The 16,825-nt window shown below is 42.4% G+C and overlaps 1 protein-coding gene and 1 long non-coding RNA gene across 6 annotated transcripts in view; both read left to right on the plus strand.

Annotated features, from left to right (window-relative positions):
* The window catches only part of Duox (dual oxidase), a 138,803-nt gene that overhangs the window by 35,281 nt on the left and 86,697 nt on the right, over positions 1-16,825 (plus strand). The gene's annotated exons all lie outside the window — the stretch shown is intronic.
* On the plus strand, positions 2,634-5,563 carry LOC111269828 (uncharacterized). The gene is made up of 2 exons (XR_002685957.1): positions 2,634-3,179; positions 5,057-5,563. It is a non-coding gene; the product is annotated as an uncharacterized LOC111269828 (long non-coding RNA).

A 16,825-nucleotide genomic window follows, 5' to 3' on the forward strand; every position in this document is an offset into this window, starting at 1 on the left:
ATATATGAAGTGAAATACTTGATAAACGATAATGGGAGTAGCCCAGATCATTTTTTACAATGCGAATAAAAAAACTTAATATAATCGTAGATAGGTTCTTCTAACGAAAACAGCAGCACGAAACGATCATTTATCTCTTTTTTTTTTTAGCCGCTTCCCTACCAAGCCTAAACCAGGACCAGTGTTGTCGTAAAAAGTTCTTTCTACACAAACATTTCCTTCTTACCTCGCCACTATCACGAAGCAAGGGAAACAAAGACACAAAATTGTTACCATTATCTGTAATAATAATAATAATAATAATCTGAGCGCACATCAAGCTTATACATGTGGTGAGAGCAAGTACACAGCCGGTATGTACATGTTCCTTTTATGTACATTTATTCCTATATTACGTATTAATCATGTCAATACATCTTACCTGTTGACAAGTTCCTTTCTAAAGTTGGCAGAAGAGACGCCAAAAGCGGCGACAGGTGAAGAATGTTCCTCAAAAAAGGATCGGAACCCATTGCTTCATTATAAATTCGTATGCCTCATTAAAACAGCTTCATTATTACTGGGTGGCTGTAAAGGAAATTAAAATTTAAAGGTAGTTTTCGAATAGTAATTCACAGTACTTTCACTATCACCGGTACAGCGGTTGCTGATTACTCGTCGTTGTAGACTTTTCCATTAGTATATCACGTGTAGTCTACTCGGACATCTGCAATCCGCCAGGCAGGACAGCGAACCTTAATTGGTCGAAAACCGCGTTTCATTCGGCGAAACAGCACACAAACATACCGTCGGGCCTGTTTTATCTCTCCACTGATTCGTTATTATCTGCATGGCGCCTTATACATTTATAACGGTGGGGGGTCACTCGATCTTTGCAGGGCCTTTAATGCCAGCCACTCAGCCGGTAGCAAGTGTCTGGCCAAGCAAGAATAGGCTACTGTCAACAGCAACATTTACCTTGGCCATTCCACAATGCATTTGCCTTGATAACAACGTTCTTCTGGATTGTTTTGTCGACTCAATTTTATTAGATCACCCACTTGCCACATACCATGAGGTATCCATTCCCCCAGTTCGCCCCCAATCTGCCAGCCCCTTTATAATTATCGCATATTTTGACGTTGGACCCTGCAAACTGTTGACGCATGGGAACGAGGCGGTGTATAGAGTCTGTTCATCGACTGTTGTATCAGCGCCGTTTCGGTCACCGGGAGACAAACACTTCGACGTATTTCGAAACGTCTGAAGCACGGTGAGTTTCACTCATCGTTTGATATTAGCAATTTGGCAGCCATGCTTTGCATACAATGGTATTTGTGTATATCGGAAACGTCGTCGATGATTTGGTGGTGTTTCACGATCAAGTTCCTTTTGATAGAATACAAGAGTCAGATGGCAGATTAGAACACGGATATTGCCGATAGAACATAACTTGACCTTAGACTAGCGGCGAGGTGTGGGCTGGCTCGCGTGTTCGCTCTATAAAAGCAAATAGACTATGAAGTTAATAAGGAAAAATAATTTTTCGGCTCCTGTGCTCGATTTGTCATTCGAGAATTAATGAAACCATTAGTTTTTGTCTGCGGCTGGGGCGTACTTTACCTTAACAACAAGCCAATGTGACGACAAGCAACTACGGAATCATCTGTTATGTTTCTGGTTTTCACTACGATACAGAGTTACATTCAAAAGCAAATAGATGCAAGATAAACAATAGACCTTTCATAGAACTAGAACGTCTATTTGATACGAGCGTTGCTGCCTTGACGTCCGAAGTGTTTTTAAATGTTCTCAAAAGTTGTGTAACTTCTTACCATCGTTCCTGCTTCACACGACTTCTATTGTATCGGAACAATGGTCGCGCTCAACTGTTGCCCTCGGTGGTTCTACAGGCGCGCTGCCTTACTCTGTTGACACTTAATAACAACAGTGTTTTTTTTTTTTTTTTTCATATTGACATATGATCGTTAATTCTACTCTTAATATTTCCCGTATCGAGGAAGAGATGCTACTGCTTCAAACGAATAGAAAATTCCTTGACATAGAAGCACGGTATCACTGCTTATGACGTACTTATATAAAACACGTGAGATTGATTTACCACCTTATCACATTTTATTGGTGAAGTATTACGGCTGGCGTACTACTCAGAACGACACGTATATTGATGGCAAAATATACGTACTGTCGATGCGTAAAAGGCGTCGATCGCGTTTACGCTCAGCCTATACGTACACAAGCGAACGCTATACCTTTGTGCCTATATATATATATATATATATTGTACCTACCTACCTATAAAACGTCCAGCTACTTACTTCTCTGTATCTACTAAATATTTGAAGTGATATCAGTCAATACGACAGTTTACCCTAGCGGACGTCTCAACAAAGCGATTGATCCAGCCGTCTTCGCTGATAAGAGGAAATTTTGTTGGTATTAGTTTGTATATATTCTTACGACTGTTGTTATCACTGGCGGACTGCTTCGCTATCTCCACTTGCCCCAGAGGCAACACAAGTAGAACAGAAGTAGCCACTTTCTGTTGAAATGACTGTTATTGTTACCATTGATGTTGTTGTCGTTGATTACGATAGAGTTGTGCATGGATTATTCTAACAGATAAGCTTAGCTATGGTGCTGCGTTGTGTCGTCTGCTCTTCGCATGAGAGCTAATAGCGGTAACGTTGCCGGCGTCACTTTCGATGAACATCGACGAGCAAATAGTATTTGGAGTTCTGCCTGTTTGTTCTGTCCAGGTTGCCACTGCCAGCATCATAACCGCCGTTGTCATAGTCCTGATGACTGCCGTAGCTTTGCTCTCAGGACCGGCCACGCAAGCGCCCTGTATCTACCTACTGACTAATAATGGCTCGCCCCATTAGGTCTTGTTATCGAAGGATACTGCCGGCAGAGCTGGGGTGCCACGATGCCCCATGATGATTGTTGTCCGTACGATATCTCATAGTGAGGTGAATGAAAAGCAAATCAACTATTCCTACAACTGCATGTGATAACTACGACAGCAGCAACGACAACTGATGCAGTGCACGATACCGGTCAAGTGAGCAGGTCCCCGTCGAATACTGTATGGACCCTGTCGATTAAGACAATGCGACGTGTAATAATCGGCGGTAATATAAAACAAATTAATGCGCCACGACATTCTGCCCGTTTCGGTAATCTACCTAGCCATTTACTTTTATTTTTACCTGTACTTGTATTGATGCGACGCTATATGCACGGTCGCATGCGCGTGCACCCACTGTGCACCCACCAATACGGCAAACAAAGCGAGCGCACGGCAGAAATTTCTATTTCATTGTACAATTATTGCTATCTATTACGGAAGGGAGACTTCGATAAGTGAGCTGACTTCGCAAACACAGCCGAGCCTGCTGACTTAGGAAGGGGCTAATTCTACAAGGATATAATATATGTTATATATTTTACATCCGAATAACTTAAACAGTATCCGATAATAAGTCGAATATTTATCGGATTTAGGTTAGGTTAGGTTAGGTTAGGTTAGGTTAGGTTAGGTTAGGTTTCGGATCATTTTTCAAAAGTATGAAATATCTCTCATATTAACCCTTCATTTAACCGAATGTCTCTACGAAAAGGATTTCATATCGACATTCCCCGCACCAGGCCGCTTCTGACAGTTCGGATCTGAGAGTAGACCTCACGGCAAACAGTGCACGAGGTCGAACTCTACGCATTGCGATAATAATCTTTATATATTAAGCAACCTTTCTCGCCTCAATTCGCAGCCATCACGAACGTCATCGTTGCCTTTTTTGTAATATAATAATTTGCTGTTTTTGTCACCTTTCGCTCCCCATAACGACGAGAAAATACAGTCGGTTCATCGTGGGGTGCCGTTACTCCATTTGAAATAGGTCGACTTTCAACGTCTGCCAAAGAAGCACCAACAACCATGAGAAAAATAAAACAGTATACGCAGCAGTCTCTGCTATGGCTCTTGCCTGGTACAATAGGGCTCTTGCGAGTTCTCGAGGGCACGCATCGTGCACCGTCCCATGCACGCCATTAACTGCGGCCGATGATTAAACGAACAAGCACGATGAATGGACGGAGACAAGGTCCGTCTGTCGCAACGGCACCGTTGACGCTGGAGTGAGTCATGGCATATTTACCTGTTTGCCCAATGGACATTATAGTGTGATAGCCCTAGGAAAACGTGATGCCATACCGCTGCTTTATGCCATTATTATAGCTAGCTTCTGCTGCTGCCACTGCTGCTCATCTTTAATTTGCTATTCGTTTAATGTCTTCTTTTATTTAATAAGAAAAACTGACCTCTCTGCGTATCACCTCGTGTTCTTCATTCCAAACAATTCAATACAAACCTATTCCACAGCAGAGCGATTTGACGCCCTGCATACGGATAGCCTGTTTGAATGTGGTTGTAGACTGGAAAAAATATAGAAGAAAAAGGCAATATATCATTATATGCTGCAGTAACAGGAACGATGGTGCTAGTAAAAGCCACAGCTTAATAGTGTCTATTCGATGTCGGGCATCGCAGTTTTCATCTGTCTATAATTTGGTACTGTTTTTCGGTTTTTACCGCTGTGACATCTTAGCACGGACGTCAAGCTGCAAAGGGCACGTAAAGAGACCCGTTTTCGATCTGATCAGCGTCGCGAGAGGAGGACGTGCCTAAGCACGAGAGTCTGACAGCAGGATTCATTATCCTGCCCAGTAGCACCTATTGCCGCGTTGGCAACAAACGCAGCAGTAATAGGCAAACACTCGCATGGCAGTCACTCGGTGCAAGTCGTATACGACTTGATCGCCCCCAGTGATCACCTGTGCTGGTCACTACACAGTGAAGATGACACAAAAAAATCAGCTGCAATCATTGAACATTAATATTATATAACAGGCATTAGCTTTCTGCTTTCGGCGGTACTCGATGGCGTACAGAGTTACCATCAGTGAATGTTATGCATCGACGAATACGGACGCAATCTGTCTACCATGGACAAACATTGATTGGCAACGAGATAATGCTTACTTTCATTTGCAGGACTTAAAATGGCGAACGACTCCGGCTGCCCTAACAAAGTGAAGAAGCTGATTTCTTGATTGTGCCGAGAAGCTGCGAAGAGGTCGAACAAAATTGTCATCACCATCGTTGTAGCCGTAGTTATTAGCGATAACAGCAGCAGTAAAAATAGTGAAATGTTAATAACAAAAAAGTGTCTTTTGTTGGAGTAATTTTGGCAAAAAGCCAAAGGCTGAGACATGGCCGGCCACACCGCAACTGGTGATATTACTGCTCGTAAGAGAGAACACCATTATATATATATATATATATATATGTAAACGTGTCTAAACATGTGAAACCTTACTTGATGCTTTTTCATGCCTTTGGCAGAATACGCAGCATCGGAAGAGTATGCTAAAAGCCAAGCATATGGCCTATATACAAAAAAAAAATACCCTTTTAATATTCCATACTCGATCAAAGCACGCGTATTATGTAATTGTGATACCTGTAATTAGACAATAGTAATTGTATATTACGAATATATATAGTAATCTTTTCTCTCATCTGACCAGATAACCATCCTGGATCGATAGGCTAGTCGTACGTCGAATAGATGGAATCTTGTTCCTATGATGGCGCAGTGGGGTAGCGTTGGCCTTTTAAAAGTTACGGCCACGTGAATGTGGGTCTAGGTTTGAAACCGAGCGTAGACTGATTTCGCTTCGTGCTAGAATGAGCCAGCCATCTAAAAACAATGCATAGTAGCAGCAGAGCCGGATGTAAAATCCGAAATACCAAGTTAATGTATGGTATCTTGAAAAAGATATCCCTCTATGGCACTCCTGCCTGCTCCATTTCACCGCTTTTTGCTGCTGATGAGATAGTTGTCGTCATCACCCATCCCAGAGCGCGGCATGTACCCGTTAACGTATGTAATCGTCACCAAGCAGTTAGGCAGTGGGCAGATCGGGTAGCAACAGGAGTTGCAGAGACCAGAAAAGGCGGAAAGGAAACTCAAGCGTAAAATTCGCTGATACGGTCTGTCACGACAAAATTAATGACGGTGGCGAGACGCCAGACTCGAGGAGAGATACTAAAGACGCGTTTGTGACGAGGGATGTAGTGCTTATCGAGAAGCAGCTAAAACCCCTTTTTCAGCCACGAGTAATGCGTCAACCTATGTCGTAACTCAAAAACAGGCGGCTTTCAACTTCAAACAGCGCCAGTAATGGTAAGCTAATTGATTACGTCATATGCCACTGCACAGATTGACGCGGAACGAATCTATTGTTGATTACAACATAGCATTATAACATTATGGATTCATCAGACGCGATACACGAAGGCAGAACCAGATCATAGAGTTGATGTCTTCATCAGCGTGATGTAAGTAGAGCTGCTTCAAGTGTTAGCATAAGTAACTAATGAGGAATGAAGTCCTCTGTACGAAATCAAGCAAATAGGCTGTGCTCGGTTTTCGGAACCGCTATAGACATTCACAAAGCAACTTCATGGCTAAGGCCTCCCCTTTCAGTTGATTTTGATTCAGTTATTATCGAGACTCCGCGTTTTTTTCAGGTGCAATTACCCTATTTATCATACTTAACATTCGAATCGGAGGAAAGGTTTATCTTAATTTATTTAGGTTAACTTAATTCGCTTCGCTCCTTCCATGTTCCGTTTACGGCACGCGTCCATATCTTCTTTATTTTGTACTCATCCATCTTAGTGGATTCGTTGGCTCCCTATGAAGATCGACCGATTCAGCCACCTCGGGGCCTGACCAAAATAATCAGCCTTTATTATTTCATGCATAGAACGCTTCAGTGGCCGTTGCAGAATAACCGGACATAGTAGAACTGATACGCTTTTCATTTACATCAACGAAATAAATCCTTATTACACACTAGGCTGTGGTGTTCCGAATATCATCCCCACTAACTGAACGCTGTGACGACGGCGGCGACCTCTAAACCCAGTGGGGGACCTTGGGGGGTCCGTTTTTCGCGCTGAAAGAAGATAAATATCCAACGCAAAAAAAACAATCAATTCAGCAAAACTCGTATACATTTATATCCATTTCACGAGAATACTAGCACTAGTATTCCACACAATGAACTAAAATTTGCTAAGCAATTATACGAAGTAAACGGGGAGATGATCATATTCAGTTAGAAACAGAACGCTTTACCGATAAAGCGGGAAGTTAAATCAATTAAAATTCTTTGAAAAGTGAGACTATGCTAAGTTAACGAATAGGTGGCTGAGGTGAGAAGTACCATGAGTGATCATGGTTCTGTTTATGTTCAGTACTGAAGAGGTGGGTCCGCCTGCAAGATAAATGTTGTGACTAAAAAGATCTTCTATATATTGAAGACGGCTTCGTTCAACCGTTTGCCGGAATAGTCGATCAGTTAGCGTGTAATTTTGTATAGAAATTGTATAGAAACTTTTATAATACAGCATTAACAACACCGGATTCGTTGGGTACTAAATCACCAGAGGAGGGTCAGTTCCCCATAGTTGAACCATGCAGCGCCATGATGCCAAAATGCAATGGAAAAGCTATTTAATTGAAGTGTTAATTGAACTGGGTCTATCCGCTGTTACCCCGTCGGAAAAATTACATGGCTGATCTAATAGATTGTTAAATCCAGTGAAAGAATATTCTGAGAAATGATATCTATCTTCCGATGGGAAACGGATCGCTACGTCGATGGGAGCTGGGTATGTGGTATTGTGCTTGATGTTTCTATGAAGAACGAACGAGAACATAAACGCTTGCAGATCGTTGACGATGGCAGGCTCAACGCTAACGACGACGACCACGAATAAACCACGTTTATTCCACGTTTATTGAACGTTTAACCAGTACCGCTAGGGTAACGACCGGGACAAACTTTCCATGGCTTCTATATGTTTTGTGAGAGTTCAGTTTTATTTACGTTTGTATTATTAACAGGTCAATTTTTATGTGCGTGATACAAACAGATTCATGGTGCTGAGTTGACGCAGTTTTCACGTAGGGCTATCTCCACTTCACAAGAATAAAAATGTATATATATATATATACATCCCGACCATTCGTGTTGAGGGTAATCTGCGCCGTATAGTATGGTTGACTGATCATTGTATCAGAATATGGGTTTTCCAACTGGTACGCAGCTGGAAGTCATTAATCGTTTAGCTCAGTAATGCAATCCAGTACCTTTAAGCGGAGACCACGTAAACTACACTTACTGATCTTTGATAAGATCGAGGGAGGTTCAACGAGAAACAGGAGTAATTTAGACGTAGTTTCAATCAATGAGAACATCGTTTTTGTCCAGTGATCGTATGACGATGGAATAACGTCAAACAATCACGGTGTTTCGTTCTGCTTCAGCGCAGCGTACACACTTGTCGTGTACATTTGAACGATAATTAATCCCACCAACAATGCTCATCGGAGACGACAGTCACCCCTAGCTACCAAGAACGCTCCCTTTACTGCCCCTATTATGGAAATATATCAAGCCGAGAAGCTGTTGCCTGCCGCAGAAAAACTTCTGTTCGTTCGAACCACGTTCCTTTGTGTCATTCAATGGAAAGACATCACAAACATGACGACACCGTTCCTTCATGCGCCATTACTCATTTCATCTGATGACCGTAGCGCTAGCCTGGTCTTTGATGATACGACAAGTGACGATAAAGCTGAACGCAGCAGTGAGCCCTGAGCCAGGACCCGGATCGCGGCCACCCGGAAAAGCCCCCGCTTTTGCTGGGGCATTCTCCCCTTAATCGTAGAAGAACCGCTAGTCGTAGAACGATGTACATATGTCCAATCCCCAGTGATAGTTCTTCTCGTCTACTGGCTTTTGCTCGTATAATGCAAGCAAGCGAGCTGATGCGACCCATCGCATGCAGGATACGATGAGTCACGTCAGCTCGCTAATATTTTGAGGACATACTGCGTGCTCGTCAGATGACTCGGACACTGCAGACAATGACTACGCGATGTGAATGTGATATTCAACCGGCAGAAAAAGATTATCGTATGGTCTGACATAACATCAGTTTTATTTGTCTCTACGTGAAAGGAAAATGTGACGAGAAATTTATGAGAGAAAGCTTTCGGTGGCGTGTATACGAAGGAAACTGATGCGTATATATAGAAGGCTTGTACGGTTTCGAAGAAAAACACTTCGAGAGAGATGAGTTAGAGACGAAATACAGCTTAAAAAAATTTGTTCCGCTTAAAAGGGTTGGTTAAATGACAACACAAAAGTCTAAAAGAATTGTTGCGTTCTCAAAATCTGCATCTGTTCGGAAATTCAGCCGCAACGCACATGCTCTAGAGCAGGCGTATGTCTCTGCTGGGCGTGTCTCCTAACATTTCCATAGCTTATCAAAATCTGATCGTGTCCCGTCCGAAAAGATGACGCAGTCGAACGCCAAGCGCACCAGGATGCATGCCCTGATTTAATCTCAGATACTGAAGCCATTCTACGTAAATATAGATGCAGCGTAATAATCTGATATAGTTGGAGAAAACGTGCGCTTAGTCGATGTTGTCCGACAACGATGGAAGACGCGGCCAGTTACTTTGGGCAGCTAATTTCGTCCCATTTAGATTGAAAAAACGAGCATCTTTTTCGTCGGATCGCTCATTCGATGGGAATTGACGCATCGGGACATTCTTTATGGAACTAAAGAAAATTAATCAAAAGCCACTACTACAAGCAGCCAAAATCGAGAAGGCCGCACCCATGATCGGTCTGTGTTTTGTGACGTTACTTGACGCGACGCGGCTTGGCCGATCGGCGCTCGAGCGCGCGCGCACGTTCGTATTGTGGAGTCATCATATTCGTAAACGTAAACTGTCTAGCCATAAACAGAATGATCATCGTCGGGTCATAGAAGTATTATTTTTCTCGTTATTACTGAGGGGCTCTATTTGAAATGTCCACACGCATTAGATCAACAAGTCTATCTACATCCATCAAAGTAGCAAAGCAATTAAATCCAAGCCATATTATTGCTGGATTCCGACATGTTAATAGACCACACAATCAGAGGATCATGGCTCCTGTGCTAAGGGGTACAACAAGATGGATTTGTAACGATTAGATGTTAGTCGGCTGAAAAACTACTACTTTCTACTCAGTGGCTACTTTCTATCCAGTTCATTGTGCTGTGACCAATATGAATATTAAATCACCCACTGTTGTTTGTTTGGGTTGCTTTTGTCTTCACGTATGCGCCGGTGGCGCCAAACAGAATCGATATCCGTGATCAGCGCAGGAAAATTCGTCTATCAGGACGGACGCAGCAGAGCTCATAATAGCAAATACGGAAAGACGAATGATTTCACGAGCAAGAAACATAGCATAAACATATATGCGATGAAGATTTATAGAATTATTATGACGATGGGAACAAACATAATAACATAGCACGCCAACACACGCCAATTTACCAACAATACCATATTGATCCGGTAATAGATTTCAAATAACTTTATCTTGGCTAGCACGCCTTGTTAATTCATTACCACTCCGTCGCCTGTAGTTATTCATCAGCCCATTAGATCAGAACTCGGCTTAAGCAAATGTAGTAATAACAACAATCAACAATTTTTCTGATCAGCTTATTCTGCTCTATAGAAAAATCATATTCAAAGCTCTTTATATGCTTTTTCGAATTCAGTCTATCTCAAATAAACTGACACATAATCGTCAGGCCCTTTTTGTAACTTAACATACATTTCTCTGTTACGATACGTATATTGTTATTGTTGATCATTCCCCTGAAACTATTCAACGAAGTTAAATAGATGAAGGGGAAAGGACGGTCCAGACCTTCATCGTGTTGCCTCCACCTTGACCTTTACCTAAGCAGGTTCTCTTCCGCAGTCACGGCACAGCCAGTACATTGCTTCTATCGATTGCCGGAGCGTTCTGTCTCTCACGATACGTCAAAGAAGAAATACTTTCAGATGCCGTTATCGTACATACAGCTGAAGCTGCTGCAACCGTCAGTTCAGCCGTATAACCACCTGCGCAGGTGTTATTTCAAGCCAATGAGATAAAGGTGATGGTGCTGCTGCTTCCAAGCTAGAGTGTTATTTCGTAATTAGCATATAGGGCACAAATATACATGATGAGGCAAACCTACCACATCGGCGTTTAACGCCGTTAAGGGCTTCATCGGCTAACGCCAAAGAGCTGCTACAGCCCTGTTACCCAAGGACAGACCTGTAGTGCGAGCTGCACCGGTAGCAAAATAAAAGCACCCCTGGGAGGGTCTGAAAACGAGATCGAAAAAGATTAATGCAGATTGATACATTTGTCTTCAGGGAAAAGAAGGGCGAAAAAGGTATCAGACCGGGAGATTTAGGGTGGAATCGCAGCACTAGCGAGCACAAGCGAGTATTAGCGCAATGAGGCGGCAGGACTATATATCATGTCATAGAATCTCAGTCCGCTCGGGTGCGACATGGAAGCGCTTCGTTGGTCGTTTTGGCCGATGGTTATTCATGCAACATGCAGGAACGCTTATATACACAGAGTTAATAGTCATATAAACTTAAGATAGAAATATGGCATTTTTCTCTAGAATGAACTTTATCAAGTGAAGATAGAGCGATTTTGATACGTATTATTATATAGCGTTCTATCACGATACATCATCTCGGTGCTATCGACAATATGGAAGACACTGACAAGACATAAGAAAATACGTAAATACGAGTACGGTGTAGAAAAAAAATTCCTACCAACTATAGTTGGTCGAGTCATCCCTATGATAAACATCCTTCATGTGCGCGTTTTCCGTCCATTGTAGTGTTATATCTGTATCTTTTCATTGTTCTATTTGATGATATCGTTTATTTCAGCTACATTCGAAGCTGCATGCGTCTAAAACAAAAGATTCTATAGCCAATTACGACATAATATGAGGAACGAATCGAACAACCACAAATAATCAAGACGTAACTGAAGCTGCATAAGGCGCCAAATTCTATCTAAATACCAATCGCCCCCTCGGCCGTGTATCAGCTCTTTTCCGCTTGGAAAATTCTTCTAGAGGCTGACCGAAATTGTTTTTATAAGGGCCTCTAACCGTCAGAGACATAAAAACTAACACTACATGTGTATTTGATTCTCTTCACTGTTAAGCCATTCCCCTCGAATCTGGAATGATTATTCTACGAACCAGAAAAATACTTACAAAATCATCACACGGTCATAAACACGAATAGAATTCGCTGGTCCGGCAGCGACCTGATCGACTGATTTGTTTCAAAACCCGTCGCTCTCTACTTCTATGTTGCATACGCTAATGATTCTCTGTTCATATGGATGTAGAAATGAAGAATTGCGCGAATGAGTCAGAGCCAATTTTGGCTGAAGATACGGTTCGAAAGGAGTTGACGCTTTGACGCGCGATTCGACCCGAGACAAGCGCACTTTTCATACCGTAATTAGAAGACCAATCGACTAACCAAGTATGAACAGAAGTTTGATGCGAGCATAAACAGTACAAGCTAATCGAGGGTCGAAACGGGGACCTGCTTTGCTTGCTCTTTCTGTAATTAAGGGACGGATTAAAAGCAAAAATATATGTGGCTTGACTTGGTGACAGGCCATAGATATAGGCTGATCCGACGGCTGAGACAAAAATAAGGTCGCAAGCGTTGTTAAGATGTCCGTCCTAATGAGCGGCGATCAAAGAGAGCTGCTTTCCTTTTATTCGGTCAATGCAATGACCTCTCGGACCCATCGCACATACCTATTACAGTTCGTGTCGACATGGCCCTTATGGACAGGGAACCCTCGCGTCAAAATAGAGATCTTCGTCTATTTTTTTCACAGACTTAGATAAACGTCAGAGACCAACGATTACAAATATGAGCATTTTCTGTCGCAGTCTAGAGCTGACCGAAACATACACTCGATGCTTATCAAACACTAACAATTTCCTCAAAGCTTTGTCCTGATTTGTGATTTGTGAACCTTTATGCACATCTATAACGTAAGAGTTTGCATATCAATTAATTGCTAGGGTTGTTGCGAAAATGTACCTCTGGCGACCTATTATATGAGCACATAAGCTTATTGCAGATTTGGCCATTAACTAGATTTAAGGAAATAAGGCAAAACTTTGAAAAACCGGTTCAACATTAGAGCGAAGACTATATCGCAGGCAGGGATTTGTGAACGTTGCTTATCACCGGTCATGTTCCTGCGCTACTCGATTTACCGAAAATGATTTTCTAAATTGTTCCTACAATAACGATTAATTGAGGTCGGTATCGTCGCTGGAGAAACAAGCTTGACCCAACACTTTCCATATGTTCTTCGTTCGAGGATGTTCCACGCAATAAGCACGTGGAGACGACAATGATCTGATTGCATATTAACCAAATGAGAGATGTACAGAGCCCTGTATAAGTTAGGTAGACGACACTAACGAGGTAAACGCCAATAGGTATTGGATGGAAGCAGTTCGATTGTATATCGTCAGTAATTATACGATGCGCTTTTTAAACGATTTCCCTATCTCCATGTATTTAGATAGAAGAAGAGATTTAGGAAAATAGAGGAAAGGTATCTATGAACTGGTAACAGGCCTAAATTGCTGTTTACGCAGCCGATTCGAATCAGGTACGCATTGTTTAACTACGGTACCTGATGAAAAACTAGAGAAATTAATTAGATTCGTTGTCTATCAAGAACACGTGGCTCGGCCTCATTCCTCTCATCGATACACATGTTCGGAATACGTTATTCTATGGTCCAATCTACGTATTACGGACATAATCACCTTATTTTTCTAATAATATCTATAAACACTCTTGTTTCTGCGAGCAAAGCGAACGTTACAGATGGTACACCCGTAAAGTCGCCGCATTGTAATGAAGCGTTCATCTAGAAATTTAATGAAGCTTTGGTGTCTGTTGAAGGTTTACTATTTAAAATATAAAATATCTATAACAAAGTAATTGTACCAAGCGATTTCTATTAAAGGACGGATTTCCCCTCTAAAAAACCACCTATTGACTATGCTTAATAAAAAAGCTAGTAAGGCATGAGAATATTACTGATGTGTATGCAAAAACTGCACTATAGCTTGTCTCAGTTTCACCAGCCTTTTAGTATAAATGAAGAAAGTTGTAAGGAAATATTTGTTCAAATAAAGCCTCTACCACCTCTGCAAGGTAATTATAGATTTTTCAGAACTTGGCATCCTTCTATAAAAAAAAATACGTATCTTCCTCTAGCCTATACTTTAAAAGAGGTTGTAACGTGCCTACGTAGATCCGATATTATATCGCACTAAACTTCGCAGCGTAGCGGCAATAGCGGCTGAAAAGTGATCCGGACTAAGATGCTGAATGATATGTTTTCATGAAAATTTGTCTCTGAGGCTAATCATTGATTTAATAATAACGTCGTCCATACAATAATCGTAAGACAAGACTACTGTTTGTAGTACGAACATATAAACTGCTAAAAGATGGTACATTTGTTAAGAATCTGCTTTCTGTGCTATGGCTATCACTTGAATTGAGAGTTCAGCAATCGGAACCATTATCAGCAGACAGAGAGTTATTCTTCAGAGATCCGAGCCACGAACTCAAAACCAAGTGTTACTACAAAACTGTGAACTGTGCTTTTTATACGTTCATGCAGACGTCAGATCCTCTTCTCAGTCTCTTGGACTTTGGTGGCCTTAACCCCCCTCGATCCGTCGGCTCCACGAAAGGCAGCAAAGGCAACGGTAGCGAGTGGAGAAAACCGACGTTGTAGCTTGTGAGTGCAGGTTTCGCTACCACTGTCTTCACTTCTTCACTTAGTGTTTGGACGTTTTGGAAAGCAAGGACTGCAAAATTATAGCCCCTCAGAGGCTCTACTCAGCGTTTGATAACTCTTCACCCACCGAGTGTTTCCGATGGCCGCTGTCAAGTCTTCCATGACGTCGAAGGAGTTACCCACAGAGACAGAGGAGTCTCCATCGGATTTAGCGATCGACTACCCCCCACCCCAGCGTGCGTGGCCGTCCAGGGTTTCACCTCCGGCATCTGTATTTGACACCTTCGTTCCCCTTTCTCTGTCCAAGAAATCCCAGGACACTTCTATCTGTCTTATATAGACTATATCGAATTTTCGACGTTGGCCAGCTCTTCCGACAAAAGTTAGTTGATTTGTGCCACAGTGTTATATGCCTTGTGTGTTAGAATACTGAACGGCGACGCCTTCAAACATATAATATCATTGACATATTGTCCATCTTTTTTCTATAGATTCCCAGCTTATGTATCTGCTAGGTTGGACCTATGCAACGTGTGACTCGCTGACAGAAGACTCGCTAGCGAAGACAAAAATGCCGATTTTTTTAATACTATCGAATGAAAGATCGCGTTTCATACGCGGTATTTCCAATGATGCACACGGTTGCTGGCGATCAAAAACCGGCATCTACAAACAAGCCGTTACAAGGCAGGCTGGGTTAAACCTTTGGAAGTCTGCATCAATGAATTCACCATTAAATAACATACGTAAAAACCATTTCATTTAGCTTCGACTTAATTTCTGCCAAAGCGCAAGACGATCTGGGTGACCTTTATGGTAATATATCACCTAAATTCGATTTATCTGGGATAATCATCGGGATCATCGACTTTACAGCTTCGAATTTTTGCAAATATAGCATAACCATAGTATAATGTCGAGCTAAGGCATGGCGTTTTCTTAGCGTCACGTACGTTCGTAGCAAACTAGAAGGGTAACGAGTTCCATGATCGGACTAACAGGCACCGCCCCAATCAGTATTGGTTGGCTCTAGCCATTGACTAGCCATCAGCGAAGATGCAGCCTACACATATGTCTACGCAAAACACATCTGAACTTTAGTATTATCCGCTTTGCCAAAAACTAACAGACACGAAATAGTCAGGCTGTACCTTTCCGCTAAAAGAAGAGGCACAAATAGAAAAACGTTGTTGCCGCTATTGCAAGCTGCTAGCGAAGGCTACGGCAGTGAACGTCAGCGTCCAATATGGACCTGACCGGCCAGCAGCTGACGGAGCGGCTTTGACCGTATCAGTGCGTCTCCATTATGCAATGCTGCGTCCAACGTACAGATCACCGCCCAAGACCCTGTCACCGACACTAACGAACTGCCACAGTAACAATGATAATAAACAATAAGAATAAGCGACACCACAAATAACAACAATAACAAAAAGAGTTATGGCTAATAAACGATACAGAATACAAACGAGTACGGCAGCGACGACGTAACAGACAGGGTTGTGCGTGCAGAAATCGGGCTACCGTGTCTCAGCCTGGAAGAAACAGGAACGAATTTTGCTCGTGATGCCATCACGTATACCGAATGGGTACGACGCTAATTTGATAAAATAACGCCAGCAGCGTAAGTGAGCAAATCGTTGGCAAACCAGTGAAATAATCTTGGTTATAGTAGTTATTCCGAACGCTAGCCGATTGTCTAGCCCAGAAGCAAATAATAGACATTAAGTTCTAATGATTATTGTGGCTGCTGAGCTTGGTGGCGCTATTTTGAAAGCGTTCCGTCCGTCGAACTGATCGTGCGCCGCGTGATCTGTGGCCTGCCTACGCAGAAACGACGTTCGATAGCGCCAGTCACGTCAGGCACCTACCGTACGATCGTGATTGCGGAATGAATGATTTAAAGGATGAACTGCCCACACTGCATATTCGATTAAGCAGGACGCGAAAAGTGTGTGGATAACAGCCGCGGTTTTGTTCATATGTAGTATGTGTATACTAGCTC

Source organism: Varroa jacobsoni, unplaced genomic scaffold (assembly GCF_002532875.2).
Source record: "Varroa jacobsoni isolate VJ856 unplaced genomic scaffold, vjacob_1.0 scaffold_1419, whole genome shotgun sequence".
Lineage (NCBI taxonomy): Eukaryota > Metazoa > Arthropoda > Arachnida > Mesostigmata > Varroidae > Varroa > Varroa jacobsoni.